Genomic DNA, 14,392 nt, shown 5'->3' with positions numbered 1-14,392 from the left:
TTTGGTCAAAAGACGAATATTTTTCATATAAGAATTTTTTGATGTGCGATATATGTTCCAGTTGCTCCATCACAATGCACAAAAACGTGCCCCTAAAGAAGGTTAAGATATATGTTGGATATGAATCTCCTTCTATTATAAAATATTTGAAACCTATGACTGGAGATTTATTTATGGCAAGATTTGTTGATTGTCATTTTTGATGAAACAATATATCCAATATTAGGGGGAGAAAATAAGCAGTTGAAAAAAAAACTGGAATGCATTATCATTAACATTATCTCACTTATATCCTTGTACAAAAAAATGTGAACTGAAAGTTCAAAAGATAATTCATTTACAAAATATTGTAAATCAACTGCCAGATGCATTCACTGACCTATCAAGAGTTACAAAATCTCACATTCCAGTTGCTAATACTCCCATTCGAGTTGATGTCCAGGTAAGATAATCGACTAATGCAAATGAGTCTAAACCACCCTTAAAATGTGGTAGACCAATCAATTCCAAAGTTAAAAATCCTAAAAAAAAAAGCAAATAATCAAAATAATCGTAATATGGAGGAAGCTGCTCAAGAAGAAGAACAAGACATAACAATTGATAAAACCTCAGAAGAGGTTCAGATATTTGAAAATAATGAAAATAAAGAGATCTCAGTCAGTTATCTCTCATCAAGAGAAATATGGAATCGAAATGATATAATTGTGGACAATATTTTTGCTTATAATGTTGTTAATGAAATAATGCAACAAGATAAGGATGTTGAACCAAAATCTATCGAAGAATGTAGACATAGAAATGATTGGTCAAAATGAAAAGATGCAATCAAAATTGAATTGACTTTGCTTGAAAAAACACGAAGTTTTTTGACCCATAATTCAAACACCTGAAGGTATAAAGCCAGTGGAGTACAAATGAGTTTTTGTGCGAAAACAAAATGAGAAAAATGAAGCCGTAAGATATAAAGCACGACTTGTGGCACAGGATTTTTCACAGAGACCTGACATTGATTATATGGAGACATATTCTCCAGTGGTGGATGCAATCACCTTCAGGTACCTTATTAATTTGACAGTTTGTGAAAAACTTGATATGCATCTGATGGACGTTGTCACAACTTATTTATATAGATCATTAGATAGTGCTATTTATATAAAAAAAAATTGTAGGATTCAAAATGCCTAATGCATATAAAAATTCTCGAGAAAATTGTTCAATCAAGCTTCAGAAATCCTTATACGGATTAAAACAATCAGGCCACATGTGGTATAATCGCCTTAGTGAATACTTATTGAAAGAAGGATATAAAAATGATCCAATCTGTCCTTGTGTCTTTATTAAAAAGTTTGGATTTGAATTTATCATAACAGCTGTATATGTTGATGACTTGAATATCATTAGAACTCCTGAAGAGCTGTCAAAGACAGTAAAACGTTTGAAAAGGGATTTTGAAATAAAAGACCTCGGAAAGACAAAATTTTGTCTTGGTCTACAAATTGAACATTTTATGAATGAAATCTTTGTCCATCAATCCACATATAAAAATGTTTTAAAGAGATTTTATATGGATAAAATACATTCATTAAGTACCTCGATGGTTGTGTAATCACTTGATATTAATAAAGATCCATTTCGACTTCATAAAAATAATGAACTTGTTGGAGCTGAAATATCATATCTTAGTGCAATTGAGGCATTAATGTATTTTGCTAGTAATTCACAACCAAATATATCTTTTGTTGTAAATTTATTAGCAAGATTTAGTTTTTCCCTAACACGAAGATATTGAAATGGTATTAAGTATATATTCAGATACCTCCGAGAAACTATTGATATGAGACTATTTTATTCGAATGAGTCTGATTCACAATTAATTGGTTACGCTGATGCAAGATATTTGTCTGACCTACATAAAGGTCGATCTCAGATAGGTTACTTGTTTATATGTGGAGGTACAACTATATCATGACATTCAACAAAACAAACCATGATTGCTATATCTTCAAATCATGCAGAGATAATAGCCATTCATGAAGCAAGTTGAGAATGTCTGATTGAGGTCAATAACTCAACACATTCAGAAAACATGTGACCTTACTTTGAAAAAGAATATTCTGACAATATTGTATAAAGACAACGCCGCATGCATAGCTCAATTAAAAGGAGAATACATCAAAGGAAATAAAATAAAACACATTTTATCAAAATTATTCTTTACTCATGATCTTCAAAAGATGGGTGAAATAAATATTCAGCAAGTTTGTTCAAGCGATAATCTAGCAGATATGTTCACTAAAGCATTGCCAACATCAATCTTTGAGAAGTTGAGATTCAAGATTGGATGTGTCGTCTCCTAGATATTAAGTGATGTTTTTATCAGGGGGAGTAAATATGCGCCGCACTTTTTTTTCCTTAACCAAGGTTTTTATCCCATTGGGTTTTTAATGAGACAGCAAACAAAGCGTATTACAAACATTTATTTACGTCTTATTCTTTTTAATTTTTTCTTTCTTGTACATAGACATCCAAGGGGGAGTGTTGTGAACAAGTGGTTGCCCATCACTTACTTTGAACAAGTAAGTGATTGCCCATCAGTAACTTTGTTGTGAAATAAGTAAGTGATTGCCTACGTTGGATCACTTACCGTATGTTTACCCATACCTCCAAGGTATATAATGCCTATACATATATATATATATCCCCCCAACTTCACATGTAAAAAATATATACAATCAATAAAATACTACTACTAAGTTACTCATCTTATTCTTTTGCTTACATATGCTTAGATCTCTTTCTATTTCTCTTTTCGTTCCTTGTAATAAGTTTTATTATTCTATCTTTAAATTACAACAAAAGAAAATTTATATCCAGTTTTCAAATTAGATATTAGATAGTATTATACATTTTTTTCTTCTACTAGGCTGATAAAAGTTGGGTCGTCTTATGCATGAGGTTTTTACCCCAACCTCTTCCCAGAGCATATAAAATAACTTGTCGCATCAAGTTATTTGTTACACACTTTCTACAATACTATAGTGAATCATAGATTAATGATTTTACTTAAAGGATCTCATTTTCCCTTTTCCACACTCCTTCATAAAATTGAGCAGTTTCGAGTACGCTGATATCTTCAAAAGCTTCATCAACATAATTTTGTTTTAGTATGATAATGCTTCTATTAAAATGAACGTGGAAAGGAGGGAGAACTGGTACTTTCCATCTAATTTTACACGTTCGTTCAACGGAATTATGATTTTAGATATTCACTTTGACTTCTATTTTAATTTATACAGTGAATAGTTTATCATATATATGTTGCATGAATAGTTCTTTTCCCATAAAATTTATTATTTGAGATGCATGATGTATCTGTCGTTAAGGGTGAACAAAATCAAACCATAAACTGAATCAAATCACAAATTGAATCAAATCAAAAAAGGAGGGAAATTATGCAGAATGTTAAATCACTGCAATTATTTACAAGTAAAACGGCCTAAATTTGTAAAGATTACCCAAAATAGCTAATGTTGTATATTTTCTATAATAACATACATTTATTATCTATTCATTCTTACCAACTACTCCATCTCTCTCTAAGCTTTCCTAATTTAATTTCTGCCTTTTGTTTCTTTTCCCCCTCAAATTCTATGTAAATTCCTTTGATTGACCTTCAAAGTAGGAACATTTCTTCATTTTTGTTGATCATTTGTTGTTTTTATGTGCATTTCGCTTCGATTTGAACTTCAATATAGGTTACTAAAATATGTATTTGGTTGATTATTTGCTGTTGTTAATGCTCATTTGAGGGTAACATTACCATCTACATCTTGAGTAAGTTAGGACTAAGTTTTGCATTTCGTTGGTGGAAGCTCTGTCACCTGAATTTGAATTTCTTTTTACTATTGGGAACCCTAATTTCTAAATTCGACAAAATGTGCTCCAATTCAAATGAGGTTTTTGAGTTGGCGAGCTGTAACTCTTCCCTGAGCGTTTTGGTATTGAGATTTGTAGCAAAAGTTAGCTCTTTTTCTTGAGCATTTTGGTATTGAGAGTTGTCTCAAAAGTTTGTCAGAGCTCTGGCGTGGGTAATAATTAATACCTCAGTAGAGACGACGGTTATTTTTGATTTATTGATGTTTTCTTTGTTATTGAAAACTATTTATTATTGATTATGTTGTTTGTTGTTTTTGCTGGCCTTCAATGTAGTCGGAGCTTGGAGCTCACAATTAATTGTGGAACTCAAGAAAAATAGGAAGATAGAGAAAGAGGTTGTGGCGGTGGAACAATTGGTGGCTATTGTCTTCGGTGGTGGTGTATGTTTGACTGCTAGGTGGAGAAGAAAAGAGTCAATTTTTTGCTGCAATATATATCATCTATACAAATTTTATACACCATTTATTTGACATCAATACATTATATACACACACACACACACACACTTTATATAACTATTTATACAAGATCAATACATATTTATACAATATTGATACACTTTTATACACTATTTATACAATAACGATACATTAAGTATACACCACACAACTTTTTATCCATTATATATACATATTTATACACCATTATACAATATTGATACATATTTATACACTATTTATACAATATTGATAAATTACATACATACTACATAACTATTTTTATAATATTGAAGCATTATATAACTATTTATACATCATATATATATAAATGTGTGTGTGTGTGTTTATACACCATTTATACAATATTTGATACATGAATAAAAGTTGTACAGAAAAAGATTGAAAAAATAAAAAATATTATTTCAATAAAAAATACAGAAAAAAAAAATGATAATTTTTTTAAAGAAAATTAACACTCAAAAAAGGAAGAAAATGGCATAATGATTATTTTTCTTGTAAACAATAAACTTCACTATTTTTGTTGTAAACTATTCAATTTTTTTGTATATATTTAAAATTATCCCCCCAAAAACTCTGACTAGTGGTTTGGTTTGACTTGATTTGGCGTTGAAAAAATCTGACTATAGGTTGTTTGATTTGGTTTTAACTAAAAAAATGCTAAACGAAGCCGAACCAATCCGATATTACATTTATACCACTTTTAAAAATATTTAATACATAAAAATGTTTATTGTTATGTAACTTATAAATCTTTCTTAAACTTTTTTATTTTCTTAATATTTCAATATATTATTTCAAGTTTAAACTTAGAATTTTGAATGATCCAATAAGTTTTATAGTCCATATATTAATAACTCAAATAAAGACCAAGTCAATACTAATGTGTAACGCCCCGAAAACGGATCACGAGACGTCACGTGATGCTCAAGACTACAAGTAGCCTCAAGCTAACCCTGTAAGCCTTCTACTAAGTCTGCAACTCATATCAAGGTAACATAAACAAGTAAAAATACTGAAATAATGAATTATCTGAACTGAGCTGAAATTAACTGAACATAATGTCTGAACAACCAATACTAGAAATTTAAATTTTTAGCTAGCAGTCTGACAAACCTCTACTACCAAGAACTAAAGATCTGTTGGGACAGACCTCCAACTGACTCAAACTGAACTGAAAACAACTAATCAAATACTGTGAAAACTGAATGTCTGAATAAATGGGTCCTCGAACCATAAGGACTCACCAACGATTAGGATGTAGATAGAGATGCCCAAAATCACTCACGCTGCTGAGACTGAGCACCTGAACCTACATTATTAAATAATGTAGCACATAGACGTATATATGGATCAGTACTTTGAGAATGTACTAAGCATGTGGGGGTGAATGCATAAGTAAAACAATATCTTTATGCTTATCAAAATTCATAAAAGATGCATGCTAAATGTAATGACTCACATTGGCTTGAATAACCACAAGCTGAAAATCATGAAACAAGAATAATAAAACATACTATAAAAATCTGGTGAGCCATCACATTTGATTCTAAAAGCTGAACTATTATTCTGTTTAGGACTTAGGCTATAGGGAGTTTCTTTTAAAAGCTTATTGTAAGGGAGGTTCTTCTAACCGACATACACCATGTGAGCTATCATGGTGTCTAACATCTAGTTCCCCTAAGGGAAAAACCTCATGTTGGGAAGAGGTGTCATACTCTTGCCAGGAAGTATAACCTAAGCTAAGTGATCATATCTGTAACTGTCATCCATATAGAAATGGAAATAATCTAAAACTGCACCTACGTTGGCTCGTAGTTCTAGAAAGTAGGATGCTCTAAACCCACACTTCCCTCTTGGTGCTAAATACTACTCCCTTTAATCTGTATGCTCATTTTGTAGGAAATCTGATTTAAATGACATAATGATTCATACCGAAAGCTAATTGTGCATCTGTTTGTTTAAAAACTGAATTTAAGCTATAAGTGGATTCCATATCTTTAGCTAAAGATCAAAATCAAACCTTTATTCAAAGTTGATTGTAAAAATATCATGGGATGCTTAAAAGCATAATTTTTTGGATTATCAGCATCAAAGCTAGGACTTAATAACCCATATTTCAAATTTATGTCAAAGTATCTCAAAACATGCTCAATAGTCAAATTCATAAAGTCTTTGCACAATTCAAGTCATAATAATGGAATTAAATTCTCAATATATGTCAAACAAGCCAGACTTATGGACATGTAAAAATAAAGATGCAAATCATCATTTAAATCTCTTGTAATAGCAAAATCTTCAATAATAATCATTGGGTATGAACCATGAATTGAAATTCATGTATATTCATGTAAAAACATAATTTAAAGCAAGTTTTGAGCACAAGGGTAAAAGGATTACCCTTGTTAATAAACCCCACATACCATAATTGATGAATAGAATGAAGAAGCTTGATTTTGTGTTCCTATTGGTGCTATTGAGGATTGATTCTTGGTATTCTTGAATTGGAAACTTTTAATTTTGAACTATCTTGGAAAAAGAATGGTGGAATTTGGGGATTCTTAAAGTTGAATGTTGAAGCCTAGGATTTTTATTGAGAGGGATTTGATGAATAATGAACCTATTTTGCTCAATAATACTATTAATCATCTATTTTCACGATTTAGGGGTGTGGGAAAAAGACTATACTGCCCTTAAAATTTAAAATTCGTAACTGGAGTCTCGATTGAGGCCTCATTGTGATGCAGTGAAGGGGTCATTGCAATACCCACCGCAATGCGGTGGGATCACGGTGACTCACTGAAAATTGATAAATGCTGATTTGGACTTCGTCGCGATGCAATGACATACTCACCACGACGCGGTGCAATCGAGATGAGCTACTGGAAACTGACAAATGCCGATTCGGCCTTCAACATGACATGGTGGCCTTATCACCGCGATACTCACTACGACGCGGCCTAATCGCAGTGAGATACTGTTTTGCAAATTCAAATATGATCTAATCCTCGTTCGAAAATTCCAAAACTTATCCGAGACATGCTATTTTCACCCCTGAGTATAATTTAACTTAAAAATCAATCTCTCAGAGCCCAGAAGGTCTACTTGAAAATACTCATAGTTTAAAGAGTAAAAAATGACTAAGTCCCTTAACTCTTAGCTTTATTTTCAGGTTCTAAGTGCTATAAGCACGTACTATAGGCTGTACTGAGCTAGAAATGTTCGGGGTATTACACTATCTCCCCCTTGGGAACATTCATCCTCGAATGAGTCTAATTAAGCTGAGGATACTGAAAAACTGAGACTATAAACTGACATGCACGACTGAAGGCATGACTAAACTGATTTGCAATTGTAAAAAAGTTATCAAGAGAGTAGCTATATAGAGCTGAAACTTAGAATAAAAAACAGATGATCTGAGAAAACTTGTTACCTTATGCTAAATCTGAATTTACGGTGAAAAGATGAGGGTACTTGGTCTGCGTTTCTGCTTCTTCTTCCCAAGTGGCTCCCTCAACGAATTGGTTCCTCCAAAGAACTTTGACCAAGGGAACTTCTTTGTTCCTTAGTCTATGAATCGGCAATCAAGGATCTCAATGGGAATCTCTTCATAAGAGAGGCCATCGTGAATGTCTTTGCTTTCTAAGGGTACTCCAACCGCTAGATCGCCAACAAACTTCCTTAACAAGGACACATGAAACACGAGGTGAACGGAGGACAAATATGCAGGAAAATCAAGCTTCCCCTTTTTGCCAAACCTCTTCACCCCTTTCATAGGTGAAACTTTCAAATAAACTAAGTCATCAAGTTTGAACTCAAGATCTCTTCTCCTCATATCTGCATAAGATTTCTGATGACTCTGAGTTGTCTTCAACCTTTACCGAATCATTTGAACTTCCTCCATAGCTTCTAGTACCATATATGGCCCTATATAAGCGGCCTCACCTACTTCGAACCAATCGATAGGTGATCTACATCTCTTCCCATAAAGAACCTTAAACGAGGCTATGTGAATACTAGCATGGTAAATGTTATTGTAGGCGAACTCGATCAACGACAAATGCTCATCCCAACTACCCTTGAAGTCAAGCACACAAGCCCTCAACATATTTTCTAGAGTCTGAATGGTCCTCCCTGCCTGACCATCTGTCTGAGGATAAAAAGCTGAACTAAGATGAACTTGGGTACCTAGACCCTTCTGAAGGGCTTTCCAAAAGTGAAAGGTAAACTGAGTACCCCTATCTAAAATGATAGACAAAGGAAATCCATGCAATCTAACCAACTCTTTAATATACAACTTTGCATAATCTTAGTTGAGTAGGACGTATGAATTAGAAGGAAATGGAATGATTTGGTCAACCTGTCTACAATAACCCAAATTGAATCATACTGACGATGCGAACGGGGTAACCCTAGTATAAAATCCATGTTCACCTCTTTCCACTTCCAGGTGGGAATACTAAACTCCAGCAAGGTGCCACCAGGCCTTTGGTTCTCCACCTTAACCCGTTGACAAATAGAAAACTTAGCCACGAGCTCCATAATGTCCTTCTTCATACCACTGCACTAATAAACTTCCTGTAAATCTCGATACATTTTAGTAGAACCTAGATGAATGGAGTATCACACACCATGCTCTTCTGCCATAATCCACTGCCTCAAACCATCAACACACAACACACATAGTCTACTCTAGTATCTCAACACACCATCTCCCTTTTGGGAGAAAACCTCCACCTTCTGATCTCTGACTGACTCCTTTAACTTAACTAGAATGGGATCCTTATTTTGTTTCTCCTTTACCTCAGAAACTAAAAAAGATTTTGCACTACTCTGGATCCAAACATTTCCTTCAGCTGAATTAACTAGCCGCACACCTAGTCTAGCCAACTGATGAACTTCTCGAGCTAACTCTTTCTTATCACACTCTACATAAGCAATACTACCCATCGACAGTCTACTAAGGGCATCTGCGACACATTGGCCTTGCCCGGATAATACAAAACACTCATGTTATAATTTTTTAAGAGCTCTAACCACCTTCTCCGTTGGAGATTCAACTCTCTCTGCATAAATACTTACTGCAAACTTTTATGGTCCAAAAACAAATCAACATGCACTCCATAAAAATAGTACCTCTATATTTTTAAAGCAAACATAACAACAACTAATTCAAGATCATGAGTAGGGTAGTTCCTTTTGTGAGGCTTAAGTTATCTAGAGGCATAAGATATGACCTTACCCCTCTGCATCAAAACACAACCTAGACCAACTCTAGATGCATCAAAATAGATAATGAATCCATCTGTACCATCAGGTAATGCTAAGACTGGGGCCAAAGCCTTCAACTCCTAAAAACTCTTCTCATAAGAATCTGGCCACTAAAACTTAACCTTCTTCTGAGTTAATTTGGTCATGGGAGATGTAATGGACGAAAAACCCTCAATAAACTATCCACAATAGCTAGCTAAACCCAAGAAACTTCTGATGTTTGATGGAGAAATAGGTCTAGGCCAGTTTCTCACTGCTTCGATCTTTTGGGGATCAACACTAATGCCATCACCGAAAATAATATGACCGAGAAAAGCTACTGACCTTAGTCAAAATTCACACTTGTTGAATTTGGCGAATAACTGGTGATATCTAAGAGTTTGCAACACAATTCTAAGATGGTCTGCATGGTCATCCTCACTATAGGAATAGACAAGGATATCATCGATAAAGACTATGAAAAACATGTCTAGGTACTATGTGAACACTCCATTCATCAAGTCCATGAAGGCTGCTGGAGCATTTGTTATCCCAAAATACATGACTAAGAATTCAAAATGACCATAATGAGTTTTGAAAGCTGTCTTCGGGATATCACATTCCCCTTACTCTAAGCTGATGATAACCGGATGTAAGGTCTATCTTGGAGAAATAACGTGCATCTTGAAGTTTATCAAATAAGTCATCAATTCTGGGAAGAGGATATCTGTTTTTAACTGTGTCTTTATTCAGCTGATGATAGTCAATGCACATTCACAGAGAACCATTTTTTTTGCACACGAATAGGACGGGAGCGCGCTATGGAGAAACACTGGGCCTTATGAAACCCTTATCTAAGAGGTCTTTGATTTGCTCTTTCAACTCTTTAAGCTCAGTAGGAGCCATATGATATGGAGGAATAGAGATAGGCTGAGTATTAGAAAGAAGATCGATACTGAATTCTATTTCTCTGTGGGGAGGTACCCTTGGTAAATACTCAGGAAAGACTTCCTGAAACTCATTGACTATACAGACTGACTGAACTATTGAAGCCTCGGACTTAGTGTCTTTGATCCAAACTAAATGATAGATGCACCCTTTTGATATCAACTTTCTGGCTTTGAGGTAGGATATGAAATGACTCTTGGGAGATACTGAATTACCTTCCCACTCAAAGACTGGCTCATCAGGAAACTAAAACATCACCACTCGGGTGTGACAATCTATGGATGCATAACAAGAATGGAGCCAATCCATACCAAGAATAAGGTCAAAGTCAACCATGTCTAATTCTATCAAATCTGCTAACATGATCTTATGAAGGACAATGATAGGACACTTTTTATAGATCTGTTTGGCAACACCTGACTCGCCTACTGAGGTAGAAATTGAGAAGAGCTTAGAAAGTTGTTCCGGACCTACTCTAAAATTCACTTTAACTAATGGGGTCACATAAGAAAAATTTGACCCGGGATCTAGCAACACATAAACATCAAGATAAAGGACACGAAGCTTACCAGTAATAATATCTGGGGAGCTCTCCTGCTTCTGATGGGATGGTAAAACATAGAACCAATTCTGGCGCTAACCACCACCGGTACTGGATGATGCACCCTGAGGAGGGGATGGGCATCTATAGGAGCTAGTGCACTAGTAGCCTAAGTCTGGGACAATCATCCCTGCTTTCTCACTTAGCATAAAAGCACTCTTTGATTCTGTTCCCTAACTTACCACATCCAAAACAATCCTTCTTCCCCATAAAAAACTCTCTAAGATAATTCTTACCACATCTAGCACATGCAGGATAACTGGGCCTTCCACCCACACTATTTTGAGACCTAGACATAGAAGTCTTACCCTACTGTTCCTTCTTAGTTCTGGATTTGAAAGCACTAGCTGAAGATGGCAGCGGCAAATGTGAGAGACTCTGAAACTGCGAATGATTTCCCCCTACAAACCTAGATTAGCCATACTCATACTGTGTAATTCTATCCTTCCTATTTTCTCTATCTCTTCCCTTTAACTTTTTTGCCTAAATCTGTTAGGTATGAGTCATCAATCTAGCAAGATCTATATCTTCAATGAGCATGGCAGTCCTACACTCCCTGATAACCAAACCAGAGACTCCGATAACAAACTTACTCATATTAGATCTAGTGTCAGCTATCAAATCAGGATCATACTTAGACAACTAATTGAACTGAAGATAGTACTCTTTCACTGTCATTGAGCACTATCTTAGGTTCATGAACTACTCAATATTTGCCTCTCACAACTCACACGGAAAGAACCTGTCTAAAAATGCATCCTGAAATACCTGCCAACTCATAGGAGCTGCATTCTCACCTCTACCTTTCTTCCACATAACTACCCAATCATAAGCAACATCTTTCAATCTATAAGAAGATAATTCTACACCCTCCTATTCAGTAACATGCATAACTTGAGTGACTTTTATCACCTCATCAAGATATAACTATGGGTCCTTACCTACCTTCGACCCAAAGAACTCAGGCGGGTTCATACTTATAAAGTCAAGAAGCCCGGTTGCAGCTAAATCATCTTCTTGCTAATGCAGGACTGCAGCCTGATGGTTAGCCTAAACATTAACAGTCACAGCTTTGGCCAACGTCTGAAAGGCAACCCAAAATTCAACATGAGACACATTCTTATTCAGAGGATCAACAAGCTAGGGTGGATGGTAATTATTTTTGCAGGCATTAGCTCTACGAGGAGGCATATTCTGTCATGAAAGAGCACGAGTTAAAAGAAGATAAAGATAGTTATAAGCATGATGGATCCTGAAAGAAAAGAGATGATTTTACTAAAACGTCCCATAGCCTCTTGCTCATAAATGTGGTGCGCTTTACACCTATGATTAAGACTCTACGTAACGCGACTTGTCTGACTCCTTAGGACTCTTAAAACCTTAGAATCTGATACCAAGTTTGTAACGCCTTGAAAATGGGACTCGAGATGTCACACGATGCTCAAGACTACGAGTAGTATCAAGCTAACCTTGTAAGCCTTCTACTAAGTCTGCAACTTATATCAAGGTAACTTAAATAATTAAAAATACTTAAATACTGAATGATCTAAACTGAGCTAAAATCAACATAATATTTGAACAACTAATACTGGAAATATGAATTTTTAGCTAGCAGTCCGACAAGCCTCTACTACTGAGAACTAGAGAGCCGTTGGGACAGACCCCCAACTAACTCGAACTGAATTGAAAACAACTAATCAAATACTATAAAAATTGAAAATCTGAATAAATGGGTCCTCGAACCATGAGGACTCACCAATGGTAGGAAAGTAGATAGAGATGCCCAAAATCACTCACGCTGCTGAAACTGAGCACCTGAACCTACATTATTTAATAATGTAGTACATAGACATGTATGTGGATCAGTACTTTGAGAATGTACTGAGTATGTGGGGGTGAATGCATAAGTAAACCAATATCTTTATGCTTATCAAAATTCATAAAGGATGCATGCTAAATGTAATGACTCACATTGGCTTGAATAACTGAACGCTGAAAAATCATGAAACAAGAATAATAAAACATACTGTGAAAATTTGGTGAGCCATTATATTTAATTCTAATAGATGAACTTTTTTCTATTTAGGACTTAGGCTATAAGGAGTTTCTTTTAAAAGCTTATTGTAAGAGAGGTTCTTTTAACCGACATACACCATGTGAGCTATTATGGTATCCAAAGTCTAGTTTTCCTAAGAGGAAAACCTCACATTGGGGAGAGGTGTCATACTCTTGCTAGGGAGTATAACCTAAGCTAAGTGATCATATCTGTAACACCCCGTATTCAAGTATATGTATTGGCGTATTCAAGTACGTGTATTGGTCTTATTTATATGGAATTAATTTTATTTTATTTTATTTATATCGGAATTTGCCCGTCGATGGTTCCATACGAAGGTTATTGAATGAGCTTTTCAACGATATACAGATTTCCAAAAACGGATAGGTTTCGGATATAATCGAACATGTTCAAAACTATAAAATGGTGGCCGGGATATTTGGGAATAGTAAATGTGCAGGAAAATTTCCTGCACACAAACTACTGAGGCCAGCCATTTTTTTGGGTCAACTTTGAACAATCATAACTCCCTTAATATAATGAACTGGGAGAGCTTTAACCTATTCAAAGAAATATCTTTGAGTTTTCTTTCCAATGCAATTGGTTTCATCCAAATCTGTCGTCTGAGTAAGGAGTTATACTCGTTTTACTTCAGCCTATCAAAATAGATTTTTAGGGTCAACTTCAAACGATCATAACTACTTGTACAGGACGAACTGGGTGGTCTACTTTATATGAAATGAAATCCCTTTGAATTATCTTTTCAACGATACCAATTTCACCCAAATCCGATATTGGAGCAAAGAGTTATGGTCGATCTACTTTACCTTATCAAAACAGTCCACCAAAGGACAAATTTGACATTATTTAAATTTTAAAGGCACTTTGGTCATTCCTTATGATATTATGGACGGAAATATGTGTACATATACATGTATATGAGTTCAAAAACTCATTTTCATCATCAATCATTGAGAAAGGACAAACCCTAGCCAAATTTGACCTTTAAATTACTTTTGATTCAATCGTAGAAATTCCAAAGTAATCCGATAACTGCGTTTGTCATCTCGAGAGCTTCGAACGGCACCTATTATTTGTGCAAACAGGATTGCATAATCAAGAGGTGAATTCTAAGGTATGAAT

This window comes from Capsicum annuum, chromosome 2 (genome assembly GCF_002878395.1).
Source record: "Capsicum annuum cultivar UCD-10X-F1 chromosome 2, UCD10Xv1.1, whole genome shotgun sequence".
In the NCBI taxonomy this organism is placed as follows: domain Eukaryota; kingdom Viridiplantae; phylum Streptophyta; class Magnoliopsida; order Solanales; family Solanaceae; genus Capsicum; species Capsicum annuum.
Note: the sequence above shows the minus strand (reverse complement) of the source record.